The sequence below is a fragment of the Anas platyrhynchos genome, chromosome 10, assembly GCF_047663525.1.
Source record: "Anas platyrhynchos isolate ZD024472 breed Pekin duck chromosome 10, IASCAAS_PekinDuck_T2T, whole genome shotgun sequence".
NCBI lineage: Eukaryota > Metazoa > Chordata > Aves > Anseriformes > Anatidae > Anas > Anas platyrhynchos.
This window is the reverse complement of record NC_092596.1, coordinates 2,755,989-2,783,453: the sequence shown is the minus strand read 5'-3', so window position 1 is coordinate 2,783,453 and position 27,465 is coordinate 2,755,989. Positions and strand designations below refer to the sequence as shown.

At 39.9% G+C, this 27,465-nt stretch overlaps 1 long non-coding RNA gene across 4 annotated transcripts in view; it reads left to right on the top strand.

The window, feature by feature from the left end:
• The window catches only part of LOC106017884 (uncharacterized), a 466,435-nt gene that overhangs the window by 317,793 nt on the left and 121,177 nt on the right, over positions 1–27,465 (top strand). The window lies entirely within an intron of this gene.

Below are 27,465 nucleotides of genomic sequence, written 5' to 3'. Positions count from 1 at the left end.
TAAAATTGCCTTGCATGATGATGACAGAAGTACAGTACATTTGATTAGAAATTCTAACTAATCCAGGAAAAGTATTTAAACAGGAAAACACTGCAGAAAAATCCTTTGAAAATCCTGTTAAATTTTATTTGGCAACCATTCTTAGAGTGCCGAGGGACCTGGAGGGAACCAAATATACATAATGCACTGGGTTACTTACACTTACTGACAAATGCTGCCTAATATAGTTTTTATGGAAAGAATTCTAATGCAATGTTAAACTACATTAAAGAAATATCATTAAGGTTGCAAAATTAAGCAATCAAACACAAGGTTGTCAGCACAGACCTAATCCAGGCCCCATGTGTGTATGCATTATGATACAGTCTTTAATTACATGATCATATACTTTTTTTTTTCCTCCTGCCTAATTCAGTGAGCAGGATGAATAGCACTCACTAAATGAGCAGCTATTCAGTGTTATGTTTTCCCCATTGTTCAGCATGTGGTCCTGTGCCTTATTTATGGCACACCTTTCAACTTCTACTCTGAAGAGGAAGTCTAAGTCTCTTCATGGGCTTTTTAACAGCAGTTGCCATTGCAGTGTCTGAGCACTTCACAAGTGCTAATGATGACTTTATCTTCAAAACAAGCCTGTGACTTGAAGGAGTGACTGCAACCTGGGGAAGCTGAAGCAAAAGGTGTAAAGGCCAGGTCCTCTGCCAACTCGAGTTGCTCAATTTAAGACCTTTAGCATCTGATTCTTTACTGCCAATATTGCATTCTAACTGTTTAAGGCTACTTTCGGGAAACCAAGCACCTGTGGCTGTATCCCTGCTATTCTGCTGATCTGACAGCATCATTCAGTTGCCATGGTTATAAGACTGTCCTTTCTCTTCCTGCTCTCTTGGGTCTAATTTAGCATGAACTACCTTCCTTCAGAGAATAGCCTCAGTGCTCTCACATGTTGGGCAGTTTTGTACAGATGCATATGACATAGATATGTGTAGCAAAAGATGGATTGTATTTAGTGAGAAAGTCTTTTAAATATTATACAAAAGTAGAGCTTTGTTGTTGTTTCATGTGTTCCATCTATAGTTCATCAAAACTCTTACTCTGGCCAACTTAGATAGATATTAATGAGGAGAATAAAAAGAATAGCCATCCCTATTGCATGCCTGTCAACTTTCAAATGTTTAGCATCTCTGGGGCTTGGAAATGAAAGTTTTGCTGACGAGGAGGTAAATAGGATTTGGCCTTTTACTTTTTGGTCACTTTGTGGTGTTTGCCTTTAAGAAGTTTGGGTTAGCTGGAGGTCCTGGTAGAGAGCTACTGCATCTGCTCATCAATGTAAGCCTCAGGAGTCTAGAGGGCATGGGCAAGGTGTTGGAGAATCCCAGCATATCTGAGTGACTTGCATGGTTCTGATGGGATCAGCTAGCCAGCCCTTGAGCTCAGTGGGAACATCCCTAGGGACCAGGTGTTACTGGGCTGTCATTGAATTACCTGCATCCATGTTCAGCCTGTGTAGCTCTTTGTGGGATTGATTTGGTGGATGGGAGGGCAGGGTATGCAACTAATTTTCATTCTGTTTTACCTATTTTTTTGAGGTTTTCTCAAAGTGAAGTATTCCCACTTTTATCCTCATAAAAATCTGACTTTTGATCATTTTGGTAGAGTTCATAGTAAAGAAAATATTTTAGCGTATCTCAATGCTCTGAGGCTAACAGAAGAAAATCTGCATGTGCTTTCTTTACTATGTTATTGAAAACAGCTGAATTATTTTTGCTGAAGTTTGTACTTCAAATCAGCTCAAGGTCAGGATCTGTTATAAAAATATTCAATATTGTGTACATTGACTAACCTTGGAGGGAAGAAATCTGGTGCATATAATGGCAGGTTAGGGAATCTTAATAATGCATAGAACTACCAGCCTTAGCAATGTAAAGGCCAGGTTTTCAACTAGCATAAATGGTGATGCTTACCTGGACTTCAAAGGTGGCATGTTAGAGCAGCTGACAGTCTTGCTAGCATATTTCAATATAAAGTTTGTTAAAGTTACAATGGAGAAAAAAAATTAGTTGCAATACTATCTGCAACATTTCATTCTGGACACTGCCAAACGAATGCAGCAGTTTGGCAGGATTATTTAATCCATCAAGAATATGAAAATGTCACATCCTGTCACATACCCAGCTAACAAAAGTCTGGTGTTTCAAGCACATTCTTTCTGATTAGTGCAAGTGTCCAGTTGGACTCTCCCAGTTTGTTCTTACTTTGCTTTTTTATTTTTGGGGTATGGTGGTTCACGAGTGTTGGGTTTTTTTGTTTGTTTTGTTTTGTTTTGAGATCTCTTTAGGTTATGGCTGTCCTATTGTAAAATACCGTGTCATTCTCTACTTGTGCAGAAGTCTCATTGGTGGCTTTTTTCTGTGGCCTGGAATCAAGAGAAAAACAAATGACAAGGCTTCATAATTCATGTTTTGGTGAAAAGGAAAAGGTTTCTCAGCTCTGTTAGCAACTCATTTCTGTATAGGACTGCACTGATGGCAATTTAGAGAAGGGTGAAATGAGGTAAGAGGCAAAGAACAGGACTTCTATAGCAAGTTTGTTTTCTGGCTGAATTCATGTACCCTGAAAATGTAGGAGTAGGCTATCAATATCAGCAATTCTCCCTACCACACACAAAGCTGAAGCTACTGATGAGCTGCATTTACAGATCCTTCAGTGTTCCTTAAATTCTTTTGGTGCAGGGATTAACACTGAAGCCCAGTGCCTGACAGAATGGGTTGAACTGGCACAAGGACAGATGATTTTCCATTTGCTGGGCAATATGTATTTATTTTTGAAATGGTTTTTGAATAGTATTTTATATGGTTGAAGCAAGTGTTAGTAGAGGTTATACCACCACAACAAATAATAGTATCTCAAATGCATTGAAACTAGCCAAACATCAGGTGTTAGATCAGGAAAGGGAAAGACAGTTGTGGGTTTCTTAATGTCATAGTTAAGCTACTTAGGTAAAAGTGCTCACGTGCCCTTTGGTGGTGGTGAATTTTAATTAAAAAAAAAATAAATCCTGATAGAAGCCTTGCTTCTCTTTCATACATGCATTAGCAAACTAAAAGTGGATTTAATGAAGCAACAAGCATGTAACCTAGGGTTCAGCTGGCCTTGGCCCACAGGTGGTACGTGCATGTCTTTGGGATGGAACTGGGTTCCTACCTTGAGGTGCTGGCTCTGCAGGCATCAAAGGCTCACTGAAGAAGAAAATGTGAGGACCAGCTTGTTTTAAACACCTTATTAACCCTGCTTGTGCATGGTAAACTGACTCCTAAGCTCAGCTCTATGCAGGTTCCCTTTTGGATATGAAGGGGGTAATGGGGCAGGATTTACCTTTTTTGTTGAAGTGCACTGGCTAATGCTCTCGGCTTGTTCATGCTGTGGCTTTTAATTTGCTACAAGTAGATGAATAAATATCTGTTGTTTTGAATGTTACTGGCCTTCTATTTGAATTGTCTTCACTTTTAGCATTCCTTGTGCAGCAGGCTTGTTTCCTTTCCTCTCCTTTGCCTTTCTGGTTGCTGTCCCCAGTTCCCAGGCACGACCTGTGTGGTTGGCACTGGGGCGAGGAGCCCTCATGGCTGATCCTCACCAAGAGCAGCATAGGCAGCTTGTGTACTGCTCTGCTGAAGGAAAGGGTAGGGGTGGGTCAGCTCTAACAAAGGCAGGGAGCTCAGGGAGGCAATAGGAAAGTTATTGAATCTCTTCACCTCCTTCTTGCACAAGAAATTCTGTCAGTGGTTGGCTTCAAAACACCTGTTGACTGGGAGTGTTTTGTTTCTCTCTCCCAAAGTGGGAAAACAGCTCCAGAGAAGGAAAACTGGAGCTCCTGATAAACATGTATCCTGGTTTCAGTTAGGATAGAGTTAATTTTCCTGGTAGGGTGTTATGTTTTGGATTAGGATGAGAAGAGTGCTGATAACATGCTGATGTTTTAATTGTTGCAGAGCAGCGCTTACTCCAAGCCAAGGACTTTTCAGCTTCTTGCTCTGTCCTGCCAGCAGGAAGGCTAAGGGTACAGCAGGATCTGGGAGGGGACAGACCCAGGACAGCTGACCCAAACTGGCCAAAGGGGTATTCCATACCATCTGACGTCATGCTAAACAATATATAGGGGTGGCTAGCTGGGGGGCTGTGGGGGGGTCAGCTGCTCGGGGATAGACTGGGCATTATTCAGCGGGTGGTGAGCAATTGCATTGTGCATCACTTGTTTTGTACACGTTATTATTAGTATTATTATTATTGTCATTATTATTATTATTATTTTATTTTCCTGTCTTAATAAACTGTCTTTATCTCAACCCATAGGCTTCACTTTCCTATTTCTCTCCCCCATCCCAGAGAGGGAGGGGGAAGGGTGAGTGAACGGCTGTGTGGTGTTTAGCTACCAACCAGGTTAAACCACCACAACATGGAAGTCATCTAGAAGGAAAACCTGAATTATAAAGTCAAAGGTGTTTAGCTGGATAATGATTTGTGTGTAAGGGGACAGTGCTCTTTTTCCCTCGCATTTGTCTAGCTATGTCATCTGTAAAATCCAGCAAAGAGTCCCCCCCATTCAAAGCCAAGCATCTTGGGCAGAGGTTTCTTAAATTTCCCTTCTCCCTCTGCTGACATACTACACGCAATTTAGCTTGCACGAGGTAGAAGCACTCACTAGAGCAGGCAGCAGAAAGCCATTATAAGCTATTGGCTGTAGTGCACTGTTCCACCCTGGCTCCCGATTGCATGTGCTAATGGGCTGTGTCGTGGTGGGCAGCGAGGTAGGCTGCCTGGTGTGCTTTGCACAGGCAAAGACTCTTGCCAAGAATTACATGTTTCAATGTATATTAGAAGCCTGTTACAGCAAGCTTTGTGTGTGCTGCTGGCTGGAGGGGAGAACGAAGATTTCTGTGGCAAAATAAGTGACTCTCAAGGAATCTATTTTTTCAGAAAGGAGTTTGGGTGCTGTGTAGTGTGTGCTCTGGCTACTTTGCCAAGTGCTTTTATTTTTACCTAGTACCTGTTCAGGGAAAAGGAAAAGAAAAAAGAATTTGGTCTTCTATTTGGAGCATGGCTTTTGCCTGTTTCCTCTTTGGGTACCCACATATTCAAAAGTGAATCAATTCACTTTCTGTGGTGCTCATGCAGTAGAGAAACTAGACAGTAACTATACCGGGCTGTTCCCTGACACAACTAGCTTTTCTGTTGGTAGCATGTGTATGGTCAACCCCAAGTGTCTCAGGTTTTAGGTGTGGGACGTCTGTCATAGTATCTACCCAGATACTTTGAGGCGAGACCCTTTAGGCCCTTCCCCTAATTCTCTCAGCTAGCTTTCTGAACTTGTATTTCTCCTTCAGGAAGGAAAAATGTCCAGCTGTCCCATATCTGCTCCTGAAGTCCCCATAGCGTACAGCCGATCCCTTTTCTCTCTGTGGGGACACTTCTTGCACCCAGCTGAGATTTACTCAGTACTGAAACAGTCAAGAACCTAGCAAAGAGCAGGGCAGGGCATAGTTTGATAGAAGCAGCCTTCAAAATTAGGTGTCGAGCAGAGTAGTAGAGCAGAGCTGCTCCTCTCCAAATGTCAGTACCTGCCCCTTGAATGATAAAATCAGAAACCTCTTTGAATTGTGCAATAAAAGATTAACAGTAGCACTGGCAAAATTAATGACTGTGCTAGTAGTGGCAGCAGAGAAGGCTTGTGTAGTATGCTTGGAATTACAGGAATTTGTCTCCTGAAATGCAATAAGATGTATTTTAGCTGATAACCAGAAATCATTGACTTGATTGAAGAAAGCTTGCTACCATGGTTCTGTGTCAGGGACCTCTCTGTGCCTTCCTTCAGTGATGGAGGTGGCTGGGGAGGGGGCAGGACTGTAACAAAGCAGAGAGACAGTGGGGCTGACCAGCTTCCCCCAAAATTTCTCAGAAACTGATTAATTTCTGGCTGTAGCATTAGCCTTTCTACTTGCACCCTCTCTTTTGAGCATCTTCAGTCTAAAAAATGTGTGCAAATCATTTTCAAAAGGCAAAGAAGAGTGCTAAGTGTTTTCAGTTTATGGAATTTCGGAACCTCTTTCATAGCTAATTTATTCTTTGGATATTCAGGAGGTGATTCCAAATGGTCTCTGTCATAGACAGAATTTTCTATCAAATGTTTGTTGGGAGTTTTTGAAGATTTATGAAAAGAGCAGGCTTCTGTAGGAATCATACTGGGACAGCTCTTCACAAGCCTTTTGAAATAACTTACTTTATTAGGTTTTTGAGTTTCTCCTGCTGGGATTATAATGGGTTAAACATTTTAAAGCACTCTATTTTTTTTAAATGTAATTGAGAACCTTTAGTAGATGATTAGTAAAAGAGGTTGCTGCTACGTTTTTCTTTAAACACTTGGGCAACAAGATGAAACAAAATGAGTTTCTTGCATCTTGCCTACAGGATGGTTGGCACTTAGTGTGGGACAGCTGTCTTTGAGATCTGAGTAGAGCTAACTATTTATGTCAAATAAACTTTGTTTACCTGTTAACTTTTATTGTGGATGAACAAGATGTAGAATGAAGCAGATATATTTGGGAGCTTGGTGTAGGAGTAGAGTGTCATTCTGGTGAGAGGGAAGTGTGCTTCAATCATCAGGAGTGACTGGGAACAGTGTTTGGTGTCTACCATTTGTGTGCTGGGGCCATAGTTTCTGCAGCATCAATTCTGGGGAGCTGGAAGGGAGAATGTCTGAGCCCCCTTTCAAGCTGTGTCCTTCTTCATGTAAACCAGGGGATCTGCAGGTGGGGTGAAGGAATTGAACATCTGCATTTTGCCCTAGCGTGGAGTTTAAATAAGATGTGGTATTCTCCTAGACCTTGGCTGTTCAAAATCACTTCCATTTTCTTGAGTTAGATGTTGCTATAGACATCTGAAATATGTTAGGGGAGGGAACCATAAGGCTCAGAGGTGGTTAGCACTGCTCTGTCTCTCCCTCACTGTAAGGGTGTTGTGTTATCTCAAGGAGGATTTTCTTTGTGAAGTCTGCTCCTCATTGAACAGATAACATGCATTTTCTGTGACTTTTATTCTGGGTGACTGCCTAGTGATTGTAAGGAAGGGTAATTCTAGGTCAGTTCATGATGGGAAATAGATTTTTACTTCTGTTGCTTTTCTTTATTGCAGTTACAGCTTTATTTTGTTCATGGTAGTTACTGTATATTACTGTATTTTTCGGTTAGATATTAAGTAATCTTTTTTATTGATCATTGAGATAAATCTGACAAGAATATTATAAACAGAAGACCAGAGAAGCCAGACAGCATCTTCATTCAGAACAACACATAAATTCTTGGCACAAATATGCATCATGCCGTCTTAACAGTAGAATTATCTCTCTCAACTGGTGAATAGAATGGGCTAATCCCCAGAGCCAAAGATAATCACTCTGAGCAAATCTTTGCAATTCTTACATCGGTATCACCTACTAGCTTATTTTTGGGAAAAGAGCCTTGCTGGACATAGAGGTGACATTGTTTATCTTTGAAAATAATGTTCGCATGCATGAAGTGAGGTCAGTAAGTTGTATTCAGTATAGGATTTGCTTTCAGAACTGCACAGTATGTTACTGACTGTTCAGTCATATATCTCTTCAGACCACATTGCCAACTTTTTTTCCTATTAGTACAAATGTATTATTACTTTTCCTGAAATCCTGATGAAAGAAAAAATAATTAAGCAATTTCAGGTAATGGTGTTTCCCAAAGACAATCACATTTTGAAGACACTAAAGGAACTTGGCTACAGTTTCTGCTCTGTTAAATCTCAGAGGGATGATTAGCATGTGGTAAAAGTTCCCTTGTGACTTGTTTTTTGTTCTTCATATACTGCTTTTTTATCTTCTACTTTATGATACAGCTTTGAACATCCTTTGCTGCTGTCCCTTCTCAGCATAAGCCTGCTCAGAGAACCAGGGGCAGACGCTGTTTTTATGCACTTGCTGTTCCTGGTAAAGCACTATTAGCCTGGCAGAGCATGATGCTCTGGTCTGGTGAACTTTGAGTGAGCACAGACTAATTGCTAAGGGAAAAGTGACAGAGGAGTCCTTGAGGAAAAGGTCATGCTGCAGATAGATGTGTTGTCAGTATACCTGTTCTCATTCACTTTGTGTCATCCAGCCAATCTCACAGCAAGGCAGGGTGAAAGTTCAGTTACTGATGTTATAAATGAGGTCTCAACTCAATCGGAATTTTGTAATATTTATAAAACAAATATTTCTAAAAGGTATAAAAGGCAAGTAAACAGCGCTGGGTGTGCAGGGAGTCTACGTTCCACCAACAGGCACACACAAACATCAAACATTCTAAATATACAGAACATTGCTTTACATACTAAACCCGAGTATGCCTATATATACGTACAATCAGGAAAGGTAACAAACAATCCTTTAAGTTCCATAACTTACTAAAATCAAGTACACCTATACATATTCACGATCAGAAAAGGTAACACAATCCTTTAAGTTCCATAACTTAACAGTCTCCATTTTCCATTCCCTTTGAACAATATGTCTCACTTTAAGTTGTCAAGCAACTTAGCCTTCAGGCCTTATGTATCCCGTTCTTCCCAGATCGAAGAAAAGCATTCCCATCTCCTTTTCAAGGCCAATAGGCCTGGGTCAAAAAGCACGTTCAGGTCAACAGGGGGCGTAACAGCAAAAGCCTTCGATGGCTGTAGCAGCAGAGGGGCCCATGGTGTAGCAGTCGGATCAGTAAAGGAGCCCGCAGCTCCCTGTCTGGCAAACCACACGTGTCTGACTGTGGTCCCACATGGCTCTTTAAAGCCTCAGAGATTGCTCACCAGGTGCCGAGCAATCCCACTGCAACCTTGTCATTTTTAGTTGCAGAGTCCCACACCTTGATCTCAGTTTGGTCCCATATTTCAGGCTCATAAACTGGCCAATTGTTAATAAGGAGAATAAACTGTAAGGTTACCAGGACAGTCTTTGTTCCTAAGGACGTATGATTCCCCATAATGTGCAACTGCTTACCAGCGAGAGGCAGTTGTGTGCACAGGTTCGCTTCTCTCAGCTCGAGCTTCTCTCCAGCTCCAGTGCGCCAATCTCCAGCGACTTTCTGTATGAGCTTCTCTGAGCAGTTTGCTGAGTTTGGCCGAACCTATCTTCATGAGGCAATCAAAGTGCCTGTTCCCGTCCTGGTCTCCATTCTGCCACCCTGTTCCTCTTCACTTCTTTTTCCTGCTTCTTTATGATGACTTCATCGAGTTGACTTTTTTATCTCGAGGGCAGGCTCCCCTCTTATACCCTTGTCTCCACAGCAGTTCTTTTCAAAACAACTTTTCATTGGTCAAACAACTTTGAATGTAACAACAACAGCAAACACCCAGAAACATCCATGCCTTAATGGCTGGAGAACAAGAAACCAACTGGAGAACAAGGAACCGGAGACTGCATGGAGTCTCCTGAATCACTTCTTTGTTCCCTCTAAACTCTTCTACATTCCTGATGGCCTCATCATCAAGAGTCTAATGTTATCTCAACTACGGGGCTTTCCAACCCCCATGGCCACATTCCCAAATCTCCCCCTTCTTTATTAATATCAACCATTTTCTAGACACAAATTACCACTCCATATATAACACAAAGCAAAACCAAAATCTGCTTGTCCCTCTTACACAGCCCTACCACAACCACAGTCAAGCAACTAGGATCCTTTTTACAGACTTGTCGTGGTTTAACCCGGCCGGCAGCTAAACACCACGCAGCCGTTCGCTCCCCCTCCCCCTCCCTCTCTGGGACGGGGGAGAGAAATGGAAAGTGAAGCCCGTGAGTTGAGATAAAGACAGTTTAATAAGACAGGAAAATAATAATAACAATAATAATAATAATAATACAATGATGACAATAGTACTACCACTAATAGTATGTACAAACAAGTGATGCACAATGCAATTGCTCACCACCCGCTGACCGATGCCCAGCCTAACCCCGAGCAGTCCGGCCCCCTCCCCCCAGCTAGCCACCCCTATATATTGTTTAGCATGACGTCAGATGGTATGGAATACCCCTTTGGCTAGTTTGGGTCAGCTGTCCTGGGTCTGTCCCCTCCCAGCTTTTACTGCACCCCCAGCCTGCCCGTTGGCAGGACAGAGCAAGAAGCTGAGATGTCCTTGGCTTAGTATAAGCACTGCTCTGCAACAATTAAAACATCGGGGTGTTATCAGCACTCTTCTCATCCTAAGCCAAAACACAGCATTCCACCAGCTACTAGGAAGAAAATTAATTCTGTTCTAACTGAAACCAGGACAAGACTGTATAGGGACAATTGTTTAAAAGATGCTGAATTTCAAGCCCCAAATTCATTCTTGATTATTCAGCCCTTGCCACTGAAAAAAAGTTCTTGTTCCATGTGTTTATTAAGCAGTAAAATAACTTAAAAATACTGCAGCAGTGCCTGAAAGCAATGCAAACAGCAATAACAACTTACGGTTTAACCTGAGTTTTACTTATATTTGGAGTTGTCTGAGTTTTATACCTCTGCACAAATCACAATTGTCACAGTGACTGCAAAAGTAACATTTCATCAGAGAAGTCTACCATCTTTAAAAGGAAGACAATTTAAAATAATCAATTTTCCACTCATTACAATAAGTGTACGGATCAGTAAAAATAGCTACAACTGCCATAATTCTTTGTGTAATTTATGCAACAATTTCTCGTTAGTTCATGGTGGGCTGTCACATACAAGATTACACACAAATAGAGAATATAAAAAATAATTCAAGCAATGCATCTGAGAACAAAACTGTTGGAAAAAAAATCTTGCAAAGAAACATGAAAACGTAGGCAAAAACCATAGGTGGTTGCTACAGAAACAGCCAGAGCACATCACAGTAGAATCCACAGTTATTCACACAGATTACTTAACTGCAACACCAGATTAAATAGAATCCCCCTTCCCAAGATAACCAGAAATGGTACATCACAGTAAGACAAAACCTTTGTGTACCACTAAAAATGCAGTAGCTCCCCTTTAAAATGAGAAAGCAATTAAAGACTTTTCTCCTCTGTGACTATTAATACTTCAATTTCTGGAAGCATTGATTTGATTTTCATAATTATTGGTCAGTAGACAGCTAAAAAGACAACAGTGAATCTGACTTTGAAACATTTAAAGTGTAAAAGTAATTAAATCAAGTGCTTTGGATTTTTGAAAATATAATTACAAGTAATAATGCTAATGTTATCTTTCATAGATACCCCTCTAACTGCAAATAAACAGAAAATCAATATGAATATTTGCCTGAAACTAGCTTCTCAGTTTATGTTCTGGATTGTCTAACCCTGGCTTTTCATACAGACTGGGCAACGAGACACTGGAGAACAGCCCCAGAAAGAGGGATCTGGGGGTTGTGGTTAACAGCAAGTTGAATACTTGTGGTTAACAGCAAGTTGAATACATGTTTAGTCACATGGTCTGAACTTGGGTAGACCTGTGCGGTGTCAAGAGTTGGACTTGATGATCCTTAAGGGTCCCTTCCAACTCAGGATATTCTATGATTCTATGATTCTATGATTCTATGAATATGAGCCAGCAGTGCGCCCTCTCAGCCAGGAAGGCCAACCATATCCTGGGGTGCATCAAGCACGGCAGGATACGGTACATCAAGTGGGCCTTTCCTCCCACTCTTGTTCCTCACAGCTGGGTAGCCTTTCTCCTTTTTTCAGATATATTTCCCCCAAGGTACCCCCAGTGCCACTGCTGGGTCCAGGCCTGCCCTATGTTGGGGCTACTGTAACTGACTGTCACAGCTGTGACAGGCCTGCAGCAGCACTGGCCTCTTGCAGTGCCCTGCAGGCCCACAGCCCTGCCTGGGCATGGGCACCCAGCACAGAAACTGCTGATCCATTTTCTTTCTAATTTTTCCGCCCTTTCTTTTTCTAAGAAGTCTTCACCACAGTTTTCATCGGTGGCTCTGCCACAGAGGAATATACACTTAGACAAAGCAGTCTATTTCTCTTTCTTTGGGTCCATCCCCAGCACCGAGGCTGTCTTTCTACCCTCAAGACAGCAGGCCATGCTGTCACACAAGGTATTATTAAAGCTTCAACTTTCTACACTCAAGCTTCAAAGCTAGCAGGAAATTTCCAAAAATACCTACATACATTCTTACATGATAGGGATGATGTGTGGGGTTTTAATGGTCAAGTGTCTAACATGAATCTTCAACCAAGGTTGTCATGACAAGCATGCAGCTATGAAAGCTTTTAAACACTGTAGAAATTTTAAAAGAGCTTCCTACACTGAGAAAATAAAGCTTATTAAGAGCTGTTCAGTTTGCTGCTGTACTGCAAAGATTTATTCACCTGCTTTCTTGATGAGTGATAGAATTAGTAAATACTATGATTCTTTATATGATTCTTTAAAACAAAAAGCAAAGTAGACTTATCTTTCTATGTAAAACTTCCCTGTAAAATTAGGTGCATGTTTCAAAAAGGGCATACTCAACAAGTACAGATCATAGGCTGCAGAGCTGTGGTGCATTTTGTTTTCCACAAGGGGTTGTTCCATCTGGCTTACGCGTCTGGGGTGCTGAGCCTGGCAGATCAAACACCGAGTCAAGTACATAGCCATGGAAGCTGCTGTCTTTAATTAGTCTTTATCTGTTTAGTACTTTCATGTTAATAAAGTTAGAAGATTTTTGCTATTCTTCTGTAATCTAACAAAGTATCAATATTTTCAGTGATAAATGGGTCTTGATTACCTGGTGAAGATTGATTACAGGCTTTAAATTTGCTGGCCTGAAACTTGTGTTAATATCCCCCCTTTAATAATCTTTCAATTTACTCAAATCTACTCTTAATTTTAGGCCTGGGATACCAGCGCTTCCTCTTCCTGGTGACAGTTAAATTCTCATCGATATCGGTTAAGCCATTTGGACAATGTGGTGTAGCAAGCATAATAGATGGCTTTAATTTGATATTCTTAGACTGTCTTTGATGTTGTTCCTGCACCAGTGAAAACTGGCCACAGAATTAAATTAGACTGCATCTGCTTTTCTGTTTGTATTCCAACAGCCCGAGGGCATGTAAGCTAGCATTAAAATAAATAAATAAATAAACATCAACCCATTTCTACCATAATACTGGGGGGGATCTCCAACTCTCAAGTAGGGTGAAAATGCTAATAGACAAAGTCTCAGTTTCTTCATTTATCTGCATCATCTGTTTTTGTTGAGAGGTAAAAACAAAACAAAACAAAACAAAAACCTCAATTTAAATGTGTTTATATTACAGAAAATGTGAAACTTTTGAGGGATACATTTTGTAATTGTCTAAAAACATCCCGAGTTACAAGAAAATGATGAAATAAAAATGGGGGAAAATATGTACATAACATTTTTGAAATGAATGTATGAACGTATGAAAGACATGAACAACACTATTGATCTGAATTTAATCAGTCATGAATTCTTAAACAAACTCTTTACTGGTTAGAAATAATCCAATAAGTTTTTCACACAAGCACTTCTGTGAATTAAAACCTATCCTCATGTAAGCAAACATGACATGATATGTGTCCCTTGAGCCTTTATGGTCCAGGCTGGGGGACTGTTATTTAAGCTTTAAGTAGTTGTTGGCAACATGGTATTACTTCATCTACAAGGATTTATGCGTCTCTTTTCATACTCTTGGTAATTATTCAATCATCTTCACCTACCCCCATCTTTGTTAAAGTCTAAACTCCGAAATGCACAGTAAAAATATTTTCTCAAGGATCTAACAGGACTTTTTTGATTAATTATCATGTGCCACCCCCCCCCCCCCAACTTTCATCAAATTTCAGTCAGCTACTAATTGCAAAGATGAAAATGTTTGCAATGTTGCACACAGAAATAAACAAACATTTCCAGTCACTGATGCTGAAGCAGTTGAATTTTGCTTTTAAGTAAAGATTAAAGTAATGTTAGAGGTGCATATTTGGTAGATAAAGATGCAATTTGTTCCTCTGGAAGAAAAATCAAACTGAATACAACCAATTACTACCTAATCTGAAGTCTGCTCAGATCAGTGAGAGTCTTTCTGATGACTTGAATGGGCTTTGGATCAAGTCCTAGTGCACAAATTACAAATAATGTAGCTAGGTTGTGTTATTCAAGAAATACACTGAGCTAGAGACGGTTCAATTTTCCACTAGCATATGCCCTTTTGAGATAGTTCTTCAAATAGTAACACATTCACTGACCCAAGTCCAGACTATTTCATTCTGCAGAGGCCACAAGATCTTTACAGACCAATTGGCACTTCCACCAATCCTGTTTGCTAGGTTTATGTGTCTGGACTGCAGTCCATTCAATAGCTTCAATAGATCTATATCAGTAGAGAAGATAAAATGAGTTTTACTCTGTTGAGGTGAAGTAGTAGTTACAAGATTCAATAAGACTTTTCCAAAGCTTAACCTTTTTTTTTTTTTTTTTTTTTTTTTGACACTTAAATAGAAAGGAGTGAAAAAGTGCACTGCCTGGGCAACTTTTTCATTGTCCATTAATGTCTGTGGGTTTAGTTAAATGTGTTCCTGTAACCCATAAGTGTTTTTTATTTTTTAAATATACTAGATGGACATGTTATCAAAATGCTCACTTGGCACTTCAAGGTGCATGTGGTCTGACGCTGGCAACATTACGGGGTTAGACTCAGAGTAAAGCTGTACAAAGTAGTGTTATTTCATGATAAACGTGAGAAGGTTGCTTGTAGGAGGAGGTCACTGAATAGTTGCTGGGGCATCAGGAGGGAGGAAGTTTGACTCCCCCCTTCCACCTCCATTCCCCTCAGCAGAGCTAAGCTATCCTTGTGCTAGGGCACAGAGAAAGCCTCTAAGTGGCTGTTTGGCATCTCTGAAAATTAAATCCCTTTGGCTTGGACACCTAAGCATTTTAAAAGAAAATTGCATGAACTTGGCATTCAAATGCTTTCACTGCTCTTGTTGGTTTTAATCACTTTGAACCAAACAATCCTCATGCTAAACTTGAGATTCGTTTCAGGAAGGAAGGAAGGAAACCATAAAAGAAATGTACATTTAATGGAAATTTCCACAGCTGTATGTCGAATAAGATTTGTTTTCGCTGTTTTTTAAAAGACAGCCATCGAAGGCTTTTGCTGTTATGCCCCCTGTTGACCTGAACGTGCTTTTTGACCCAGGCCTCATTGGCATTGAAAAGGAGATGGATATGTTTTTCTTCAATCTGGGAAGGACGGGATACATAAGGCCTGAAGACCGAGTTGCTTGACAACTTAAAGTGAGACATATTGTTCAAAAGGAATGGAAAATGGAGACTGTTGTTTGTAATCAAGAAAAGGAATGGAAAATGGAGACTGTAAAGTCATGGAACTTAAAGGATTGTTTGTTACCTTTCCTGATTGTACATATGTATAGGCATACTCGGGTTTAGTATGTAAAGCAATGTTCTGTATATTTAGAATGTTTGATGTTTGTGTGTGCCTGTTGGTGGAACGTAGACTCCCCGCACACCCAGTGCTGTTTACTTGCCTTTTATACCTTTTAGAAATATTTGTTTTATAAATATTACAAAATTCAGATTGAGTTGAGACCTCGTTTATAACAGTCATGTATTTAAGTTAACAAAAAACATGTATTTTGTACAGTGCAGAGACTACCAACCTGTATTGTACAGTCTTAGTAGAGAAAATTATCCCTGCCTTCTGCAATGATCAACTCTGTGCTTCTAGGTATTCACTCAGCATGTGTGCCTCTGGGTTTGTTGGTGGTTTTGTGGTTTTCTTTGGTAGTTATGGCACATCTCAGCAAATATCAATATCTCAGAGATAAATGTTCTTCACTCCACTTTTTTTTTTTTTTTTTTTTTTTTGAGTTCTGAAGGTCTTATGGCTTTATTCTCTATGATATTTGAAACAAATACTGTGTTGTATTTCTATATATTCTACCTCTCCCCCCCCCCCCCCCCCCCCACACACACACACTTTTTGAGACATATTCTAGTCCGATACAGAAAATTCAAATGAAATTCTCTCTTCCAAATGGGCCTGAGAATGTTCCAGGACAATCAGGTGTTTCTGTCATTTGCAGAGACTGGCATACCTTTACAGAAAATTTAAAGTTTTCATTTTGCTTGTGTGTGGTTTGTATTTTTTTTCTCCCAGAGAAATGTCTTGAATGCATATTTGCATTTCTTGGCCAATATTATCATATTATCTTGTCAAGAGATAGCAAGAAGGAGATGCTGAACAAACTCATAAACCCAACAAAATTTCTCACATTCCTGTTAGTGATTGCTTGTAGGATTTGGAGAAAACTTTTTAGTATTCTGTCCAAGTAGTATTAATACAGGATTTTCCTGTCACTGGTTAAAATTTACAACACCTCTGTCTTAGAGAAATAATGAATCAATTTCTTAAAAATGTTTTTTTAACATTTGCTTTTCTTAAACCAGATATTAGTCTTTTGGATCAGCAAAGAATTATGTTTTCAAACTTGAACAGAATATCATCACTCTTGCTTCAATCCTTGCATTAAATGCACTCACTGAACTTGTCTTTGCTATGAAAACAATCACAATTAACAGGTGGAATGGTGCATATTGTGTAAACATCCCAAATCCTGGGTGCTCTGGCAGTGAACCAGTGGAGCATTTGAGCACCTGCTTCACTTTAGGAAAAATGGGCTTGCCTTTTCTTTTACTGAAATCAACATTCATGGTGCAAGTCCAGAGAAGTGTTTTTTTGTTGTTGTTTGTTTTTGTTTTGTATTTTTTCAAAGTTTAAAGGCTAAAATCAGTGGGCAGGGTTACTTGCATCTTTAATGCGCACCGAGCCTTCATTTGTTAATACCAGAGTTTTGCATTACTGAACCTATTGTGAAAATTGGAAAAATGTATGCTATTTCTGGTTTAAAAAAAAAGCATTGGAGCTGGCTACTGTGACTGGATTAATATGCGTTAGTTGTATAATTACTAAAAATGCTTTATGAACTTGAAATAATGCACTCATTCCTGCTATCCGATGTGATTTGCCCTACGTAATCCATCTTGCTTTTCTTGCTTTCCCCCTATCTATTTTCAGATTGACTTTGTCCAATTTTTTATAACTATTTTTAGAGGTGAATGTCCTTTGTGGTGTATTTTTAATCATGCAGCGTTGCTATATTATATTAAGGTCTTATTAACAGCTGATATGAGCTGAGAATAGTTCATTGTATTGGGCAGCAGAGTGCAATAACTTATGATTTCTTAAAATAACTTTGGCTTTTTTATTTGTCATTTCTCTCTTTTGAGAGAGATTGGAATATAAAAATGAGGACTTGTAAATCCCTTCCATTATGTCATAAATCCTTTGTTTATCCATGTTGTATAATCAGGATGGGGTGATAAAAGAGAAAGGGAGGGGGAAAAATTCTTGTACCTGTCCTAGTCCCCTTTCACTTTCTTTTTTGAGTCTTCTGCACTTGCAGGCTTGAACCCTTTGGGAATCTGAACAATTATCTAGTGGATACAAGGTGCCCTGTAGATGATGCATTACTGAAGCCTGTACCTATAGAAACACAGCAGACACCTTAGTAGTTTGTCCCTCCTGATTGCAGGAGAGGGGATGAACTTTATGGGATGCTGAGTGCTTCCCAAAAGCTGTTGGCTGACCTCAGTCTACATAGGGACTGACTGGAAACAGGAGGCTCACTCCTACATCATGTCAGTCCTGAGTACTTGATGTTTTCTAGCACAAATATTAGTGAGAAGAAACCTAACCTCAGTTTCAGGACTATATCCAGAGATTTAGTGACCCAGGGAAGTGGTCACTGCACCGAGCCTGTCTGAATTTAAGAAGAGATTGGACTGTGCACTTAGTCACATGGTCTGAACATTTGGGTAGACCTGTGCGGTGTCAAGAGTTGGACTTGATGGTCCTTAAGGGTCCCTTCCAACTCAGGATATTCTATGATTCTATGATTTATGGCTATGAGAAAGCATCAAAGCTAATGCTCACTTTACTTTCCTTCTGGTACTGTCCTAATGTGTTGCACTATTTGGTTGTTAAAACAAAAAGTAAACATGATGGCTAATGCACACTTTTCCTGTGAATTTAGGATTATTTACAGGAGTGTTAGCGTGGCTGTGGAAGTGCCTTATGTCTAGAAGCATTACATCTGTCCCTCTCTCACATCTCTCATGGCCTTCCTGTTGCTAGACAGGGCTGGGAGGCAGCAGCACCCATCAGACCTTGCTGCAGCCCGTAATGCTGCCTCTGTCTGGGTAAGACTTGAATGAGGGTGACTCTTGAGAGGTGATGATAGCAAATTATAATGGGATAACTTCTGACAGGGTGAGGCTGCAGCAATTTTCTGTTGCAAAGTTTTCCACTGAACGATCCCTCCATGGCTCCTCACAAAGGAGCCATTGTTCAATGAAACACAGAGAAGCATGCCACAATCAAAGCTAACTGTAATTAGCTACTAGCAATTGTTGGCTAATTGTACATGAGTGGTGGAACATGATTCTTGAAATGGTCTCTCAGGATCCCTCACAAACCACATTGAATTCAGGAACGAATTTTTATTCTTTCCATCCCTGCCAACTGAACTAATGTAAGTTCTAAACAATGAATTCTGGGGGCTCATTTCCCTGGTAAGGGAGAGTTATGGTGACGCCTTCTGGGTGGAGGTAGTGCACAAGGGGACTCTCCTGTGGGCTGTGGTGCTAAGGTGAAATAAAGGCCTTAGACACTTTCATGTCAGAGCTTTGGGGGTGACGTTTCAGTCCCTCTGTCACCTGGTCTTCCTTGCTGGTGCAGACCAATGTTCCTGCAGCTGCTGGCATTGTTGTTGAGCTTTCTTTGCTCTCCCAGAGATTGTGAAAATGGTGTGTCTAATGACAAGGGACAGGTGAAAAGCATTCTTTATCTTTTTTTTATTATTATTATTTTTTATTCTCCTTCCTTTTTCCATACCAGATAGTCTGGTTTTATCTTGCTCTCTATGTGTGCTATTACCTAGGTCTAATCCCTTTCTGTTATCAAGCTGCCCTTTTGTGCACAGATTGTCCCCTTGATTAGTTTTGCAGTGAAGAATTATTATAAAGTGTGTGAGGGGAAGCTGGGGGCAGTGAGAAGGATTAAGGAACTGAGAACTGTCTCCTCATCAGTTGCAGAGAGATGGGAAAGAGAAGCACTATGTTCACTGAACTTTTGCAACAAACTTCTCTGCTACTCTCCCTAAGACAAAATGTAAAGATTTTATAATCCTCTTACAAAAGTTTATCTACCACACCACATGCTTACTCATGGTGTGGGGAGATAAGTGCCATGTGCAAGGAAGGTGTAGAATTTGGATTTGGGACCTGGATGACTGTACTGTGATATGAGGTTGGATGGAGTTTATTTGCATAAATGTTTCACTTTTTTTTATTGCCTTGTAGTTTGAGGAAGTGAGAAGTCGATAGGTTGTGGCCTAGAGCCTAAATACTGGAAATCAGCTAGTAAATTAATATTGAAAGTGTACGGAAAGAGTTTCAGTTGAACCACTAAGATATGGTTTGCTGCTCTTATCAAAAAATACCCGGTATGATTAATTTGCATGTAGTGACGTAAAAAGCTTAAACAGAGCTATCTCCAAGTGTTCTTAATCTTCCCTTTTAACACTTCCACTATATTTTAAGGATAGATTAACTTGTATTTCCTTTTCTCAGTATAGTCTCCTCAGCTTTGAACTGACTTGTAGCTAAATACAGTGGAAGTTTCAAGGACATTTGAGGGCCAGCTATACTGTCCAAATCAGAGCTGGAAATTGTTCTGTAAGTATTTATCCCTTTGCCTGCATGGACCTCAACATATTTTTCAGTCTAAGGCCTGACATGCTTGAAGTTCATGCTTTGGGATGCTACCTGGTTGCCATACTGGGATTGTAACTGAGTAGAATCTAGAAGTTTTGGGCGATGTAATTCTGGTACACTCCAGTCTGTCATTGACGTTTGACAGTTCTCAGTTTCTAGTCTAGGAGTTGTGAGATGCAAATGGTTCTGAAACTTCTCATCAGCTTTCATAGTGTCCAAAAGCATCACACCAGACAAAGACTCCTCAGGCTGTTGCAGTAGTGGAGAGAGGAATTGGCAAGGTCGTGTTCCCAAATTTCCTCTTCGAGCATTGAATAGACAACTGTTGTTTAACAAGGCCTGAGAAAGGGACTCCTGGCATGGGTTGTGGGCGTATGTTTGTTTCTAAAACCACATTTCCCATTTTCCCATTTTCTGAGAGTACTCTTATGAAAATCATTCTTTGACCAGATCTCCCCACTGTAAATTGGGGGTCAAGGACTGCAGTGAAACCCTTGATTCCAACAAGATGTCATGAGACAGGTGGGACAGATTGCTCCCCCTCTCCTGGACCTGCGTGAATACTCTGCATGAACACAAGACCTGAGCACAGGCTAGCTGTTTGCTTTTTTGTCTTTGTGTAATTGCTATAGAAACAAAATCCAAATGCAGCAACCATGCAAGAGCTTTGTGATGTGCTTCAACAAATCTAGGTTTGGCCTATAACATCAAATCAATAAAGCAGACTAAGTATATCAACAGAGCGTGGTTTGTGTGTTGTATTCCAATCTTTGTACCCACAAATGTTAGGCAAATTTAGGCACTGGTGCCTGGTTTACTGCAGACACTGGTGACTAAGAGTTAGTCCCTTTGCTGGGCTCTCTGGTGGTAATAGACCTTCATGCCTGTGAGGGGAGCTTGCTGTGCAATGGCTTGAGTAAGGTCCTGATGTTCTCTTGCACTGATTCATGGAGATAGCTTTAGTCATTAAGCTTGTTCACTCAGCTTCAGAAGAGTGTGTGGTTTTCTCCAGGTCAGCTCAGAATGAGGTTGCAGATTAAGCCAGTCAATTAGATCCATATGGTTAGCTGCACTGGTTGGCTTCAGTGGCTTTGCTGGCGTACTCGATTGATTTTCAGCACCATGAACGCTAAGCAGTTGGAGCCAGCTGGTGAATGTCTTCCTAATAAAATGTGCTTGTGCTATTTCAAGAGATTTGGTTGAAACTATACAAAGAGCTTTTTTTTTTTTTTTTTTTTTTTGTTGTTGTTGTTGTTGTTGTTTTTGCACTGTAGTATTCTTTCCAACTACCTTTTCCAAAAAGTATCATCACTTTACAGATCTCAAGTAGAACAGCTGCACTGTCTGCTTTGAATCTCATTGTAGAAATGCTTGCAAAAGACTGAGTAACTCAGAGCAGCAACTGGCAAACCCAAGTTGAGCAAAGACCACTGTAGGGTTCCTTAACTGGCTTCCACTACATGCTGCTGCGTGTGAATTATTTACCAGCTTACACTTATGAATAAAATACATGCCTCAGGAAATCCAGCTGGTATGTGCCCTTTTTATACTGTCTTTTTCTCTTTTTTCTTCCCTAATAATGGTAAGTTTACATTTATGTTGTCCTAGCCTGTAAAAGCAGAAAAGCTTTGTGGTTTTGGCATAAGATTCCAGGGAATAACTGCTACACCTGAGCCCATTCAGCGAGAAATGTGGAATATTCATCTTTTTGGTAACCATTGTGTGCTCTCTAAGTAGGGATTTTCTGCATTTGCTTATTGTGTTACAGAGCACACTCACATAAGCTGCTGGTGCTGTTTCACCGCACTAGCAGGAGACATGAACTTCCATTTGTTTCTTTTATATATTATAAACTTCCTTCCACAATGCATGTGTGTTCTGTAACTCTTTTTCATAATCTGTTAAAGTACTATTAATTCTCTTAATGTTGTATGAAATATTGCTCACATAAAGAAAGCTCTGGTCTGCCACTGGACCCATACTGATTAGAAATTGCCAGGCTTGACTGAGATCTTTTGGATACTCGTTTGTTATTAAAAAGATTAAAATTAAATCACCAAACTATTTTTCTCACATTTAAAGGATTTAATTGTTATAGAAGTGAGGGGAAAAAAAAGTGTTAACCTCTTCATCCTGTTCCTTTTCCTCCTCCCCAACAAGGAATGTGGCTAACTTATTTCATAAATAACATTCAGCAGACTTTACAATTCTCCTTGTCAGTAGACCCTAAACAGCTGCTGGTTCAGTTACTGTTTTTGCTGCTGCATTTTTTTGGCTCTGCAGGAGTCAGATGTGAAGGAGCTGCAGCAGCCTGAAAACAAACATGGCCCTTTTTTATGCTTTTGAGTCTTGTTGAAAGATCTTGGGTGATCCCTGTTGACTAAGCAGGTCTTAAGTGTACTGTAGCATTAATAATCATAATTACAATAAGATGCTAATGACCTAAACAAAGGGTAATTTGGACAGGCACATTCAAATTCAAAATATTAGAGGCTTTGTCATGTCTTACCTAGCAGTATGCTTCTACACAGCCTTTCATCGCAAACAACTGCAAAATACAGGGCAAAACCTGGGGTGTTGGGAGGAACTAATGATCTGGCAAGAGACGTCTTGAGAAGTCTCTGAGAATATCTTTCCCAGGCATTACTGGGAACTGAAAATCCACCTGGCAGCTATGGCCATGTAACTTCCCTTTAACGTAATGGACCAGCCAAGGTGCACTAGCTTCGGTAGTCTATGGGTGGGCACAAGAAGCTTTGCTTTCTGTCTCTCCTTTGCTGGGCTTTGTTAGCTATCTAAATCCCTGCTCAGGTTGGCCAACACAGGACTGCAGCCACTAAGTTCATTGAAGGGCTCTATGCTCTAGCTGGGCTTGAGTCATTGAGCTGTCAGGCTGGGGGACTGCTCGGGGCTGGAGCAAAGCAATAGCAGGAAAGAAAACCCTGGAACAAATTCCAAGAGTCTTGTCCTCGCCCTCTGCCCAAACTGAATTTAATTTTTCAAGTGCTTTTTACAATAAGGATATTAAGGACTTTATACATACTGGAATATTGGTGGAAAAAAAAGCCTTTCTATATTAAGAGGTCCAAGATCTTTGCAATATACCCTTCACACATTGTCCAACAGTAGAAAACAGTGCAATGGCAGGCTCTTCTAGCTGAAAATAGAAATTTGAATGATCAATGATATTTTTTGGGATGATTCCCTCTTCTTAGTATCCATAGAGTAAGCTTTTTCAAATATTACTGACAGCAAAAACACTATCTAGTGTATAGGCAGATGGCAGGACGGTAATTGTTTGGAGGGACAGATGGTAGTTTCTTGTACCCACTTTCTATTTTCTGTGTTTTTAAAGCTCAGCAGTTACATTGTGGAACATTCGTGGTGCCATAAAATACCAACCACTTTAAATAACTCTGAACCAGGCTTTTGAGTGATTTGTTTAAAAGGAACTAGTCATATTTAAAACATGATCAGCTGAGGATGCCTAGATATTTGACAAAGCAGACTGTAATTTAGAGTAAGTGTCTAACTTGAAGCTTATATTCTCAGAAATTGCCAAGCCCTTCTGTCTCCTTTCTGTTGGAAATAACGGTGAAATTAAGAATATTCATTTGGAAAAAAAATCTAACTCAGCACTAAGGAGAGGGTGCCACAGTAATTAAAAATAATGTACCAGTTCGAGTGAGCTGCCACAGACATTGTTTGTAGACGCATGCTTGGAATTCCACATTTGTTCCTCCTGAGGACTACAGTAAATGTGATTACATCCACAACATAAAGAATCTTCATGGACATAAATGGCTTATAATGAGAAAACAAATATTTAGTTACTTTGTGAATCTGAGGATTACACAAAATAACTTTATCCTTGTCTATAAAAAGAAAAGAGCATTTTGAAGGAGTAATTTGATGGAACACATGGGGATGGTTCAGGCCCAGTTACACATGGTTTGGCAACTGTTTTGCTTGTGGAAATCTTCTGATGCATCTTCCCTCTTTTTTTCTTGCCTTTAATAACCTAAGCAAGTAGAAAGCAGGGATATCTGTTCAACAGGATAGCTTTCAAAAGTTGGATTGGCAGGGGCAGCCTTAAGTATGACTGAAACCCTCATATCACAGGGAATGGATCCACATCACGAAAATTGTTTTCTGGTGTGTTTCTCGGCCTCCACAGAGTTCCGTTTCTATAGAGTGTGTTGAAGTATTTTCAAGTTTTCTGGGCTGGATACTTTTATTTGGAGGTGAACTACAGGTTTCTTGTCTTTTCTTTAATATTTATTCAGAAAGTAAGCTATGGTATATGAAAGTTCTGCTGAAATAGACACACAACTGTAAGACTGCAAAGTTATTAATACAATAACTTTCAAGATAGCAATAACCATATGCAGGGTGGCTACACTCACAGGACTGATCATTTGGCTTCATGGGTAGTGCTCTGCTTGGGGTGGGAAGGGAGATTAAGAACTTGTACTGCTGGTTCTGAACGTCTCATATTTAAACTCAGCCTTTGACATCATATGCTATGAGAAACTGCTCAGTCCAAGCTAGATTTATCTGAAATGTGAATGGATATAAGCCGATGAAATAAGTTTCACTTAAAAAAATTAAAATAATAATAATAATAAATAAATATATATATATGTATCCCAATTCTAACAATTCTCCTATTGTTGGACTGGTGGCTATCCAGTCTGGGAAAGGAAGAATATTCTATGCAGCACTAGATGAAACAGACAATCTAACTGGTCTTTTTATCTTGTATAATCACAATAAGCTGCTTGTGAGCAATCTGGAAATGCACAATTATTTGAAAAAAGATATATTGCAAATAATTCTAAATAAGAAGCACTTTCGAAAAATGCCAAGTGTTCTTGGACAATTCAAGAACAGGAGGAAGCTCAATTCATTAAGTAAATGATTCACTATGCATTAGCTCAGTTTTTCTCTTGAATTTGGATTTTGTTGGAGCCAAAAATCATTTTTGTTGTTGTTTTTAAACTTCTTTTGGCTTATTTTCCACAATGTAGTCATGTTGCTTGAGTTGTCAGTGTCAAAATAAACATGGAGGCAAAGAGAGTGTTGGAGACTGTCTTCAAATTTAAGCCTCTAATGGAACATCACTGTCTGCATCAACACTCAGGTAATGCCCTGCAATGGTTAAGGGGCTGAATTGTGGGGGCTTTTCCTGTCCTTAATTGTACTGTTCTGAACAACACAAATCTTGCCCATTTGGGTACGTCCATCCATATGCAAACTAACTAAAGTTTAATGGGTTTTGGAGAATTATTGAATTTGTTATCTGATGTAATTTTCTGATGTAACTTTGCTATCAATTCCTGCAGGGTCAGGCATCCCCTTTCAGATGCTTCATTGCCGTCTTGGAGTGCCACTTTGCTGTCAGCTGTCTGAGTCCTTATCTGCTGTGTGCAGCAGTGCAACTGGTACATTGCAACTGAGAGAATGTGGGTTGTCCAAGAGCAGTAACGTAGCTGAGGCTCTCCAGTGGTCTTGTGCTTCATTTCCACTGCTCCAGTTGGCTTAACGCTTTTGCTTAACTGCTTCTGAACTCTTTCATGATAGCAGATATAAAGCCAGTGTCATCTGTCAGATTTCTAGGCATTTCTGTTGTAAACATGTAAGTATTCATTTAATGCTTGAATTGCTTTACCATCCTCTGTGGCAGTATTTCTCATTCCTTTCTGAAATGATCTTTCTTCATCCTTGGCTGAGCCCCTTTCTATGTGTTGAGAAAAAGCTTCTTGATATCTAGCACTGCCAGCTATACTTCCAAGCTTATTTCAGATTTTTTCCTGATTAATCTTTTTGTGAACTCTTTCGTCTTGCTCTATCTTGATTCACTTTTTTTTTTTTTTTTTTTTTTTAATGGTGGTATTGTCTGTTTATCCTAAATTTGGTTGGAACTTGCAGATCTTCATTAAAAGCTTAAAAAGATTTCTGAAAGAAATTAAAAATAGCTGCATAGGTTGGAAGTTGCCCTGGCCTAGGGAGGAGATCTGAGCTGAAAATATGTCAGTTGCCTCTGGTGTCTGGGAGGAAGGTTCCTTCCACCATATACCTTCCTAAAAGAACAACATAACCAAACAAATTTATTTCCTTGCAATGAAGTAGCAAGGAGCTTGAGAACTGTGGGGTTTGATGGGGGAATGTGGCAGGGCTTAGGCTGCTGAACCTTACCTGTGGCTAGATGGGTCAGTGCCGTAGCCTGGCCCCATCCTTGACCTGCCACAGCTGGGTACCGATAGAAGAGGTGTTGGAGCTGGGGTAAAGGGTGGTGGCACTCAGTGGTCTTGCTATAACCCACCCAGAAATAAGATACTGTCTTGCCTGTAGGCAAAACAGGCAGTTTCTTGTAGCATAGTGGTGGAGTGGTTGCTGCAATGACCAGTTGGTTCTTCAGGAGGGGAAGCTGTGACACAAAGTGAGGCAACGAAACCAAACTAAAACTGCTGTGAGTAAGAAAACCTGGTCCTTCAAACTAAGTGATGAAACCTTACTCTTTGGAGGCTGAAAGTGAAAAAATGTGCACAGTTATCTCCCTGCTCATAGGAATAGCATTATTACTCTGGCTACTCAGGAGTCTACTATGCATATATAAAACTAGAAATTAAAAAAATCTATTCTTTCCCCACCAAATTCCCAATTCACATCCCTCTGCATAAACCAGACATCTATGAAAATGTAGTGATTTCTAGTAGCTTTTAGAAGTCAGGCAAAACATATTTCAATAAAGAGGGGCAGTTGAGTGACTGTCAGATTATCAGAAAACATTTGCTTCTTCATGAGCCTTTTCTTTTCTCCTACCATTAATCTATACTACTTTGGAACAAATGTTTGCATTAATTGTGCCAACTTTTGAATTAGCAATAAAGAAATCTCTAGTGGCTTAGAAATTTGCTTAAGTAAACAACCAATGAATCACATGTTCCTCTAGGGTTTTTTGAAAATAAACAACATTTTTTTTCCCCCTGACATGAAATAGGACCATTTCTATTTTAAAGATAGGCTCTCTGCTTGAGGCTGAAGATTACAAGCCACAATTTTTCAAAATTCTAAAAAGGCAGATATCTGGGCTTGCAGAAATCATACTTTTAATGACTTGGAGAAGGGCTGACCTTTTTGCTAGTAACATCTTTGTAATGCTTTACTTTGAATTGACTTGAGTTTGGAGCTAGAGTCAGGCCAGCGAAAGCAGAGGAACTGGGATCTGGTAAACTGCTGTTGTCCCCTCTTTGTGTTCAGTGCTGTGCTGTCCTCTTTCTGCAGCTGTAATATGATGGCATAAATGGTTAATCTTTCAAGCACCTCAAAACCTAAAAGTAAGTGTGGAGTATAGAACTGGGTCACTTTGGGACATTTTCTAGGCTTCATGTAAACTGAATCCTCTGTGCTTTTTTTTTTTTTTTTTTTTCCCTGGCACTATAGTAGTCACACTGCTTGGAAGTAGTATATTCATTAAACAATTTATTTCCATCAATTACCTGTCTGTTTTTCACATGTACCCTAAAACCCAGTGGCTTTTCTACATGTAGAGATAAAATAGGTGGTTTTCAGGTGAACTGAAATTAT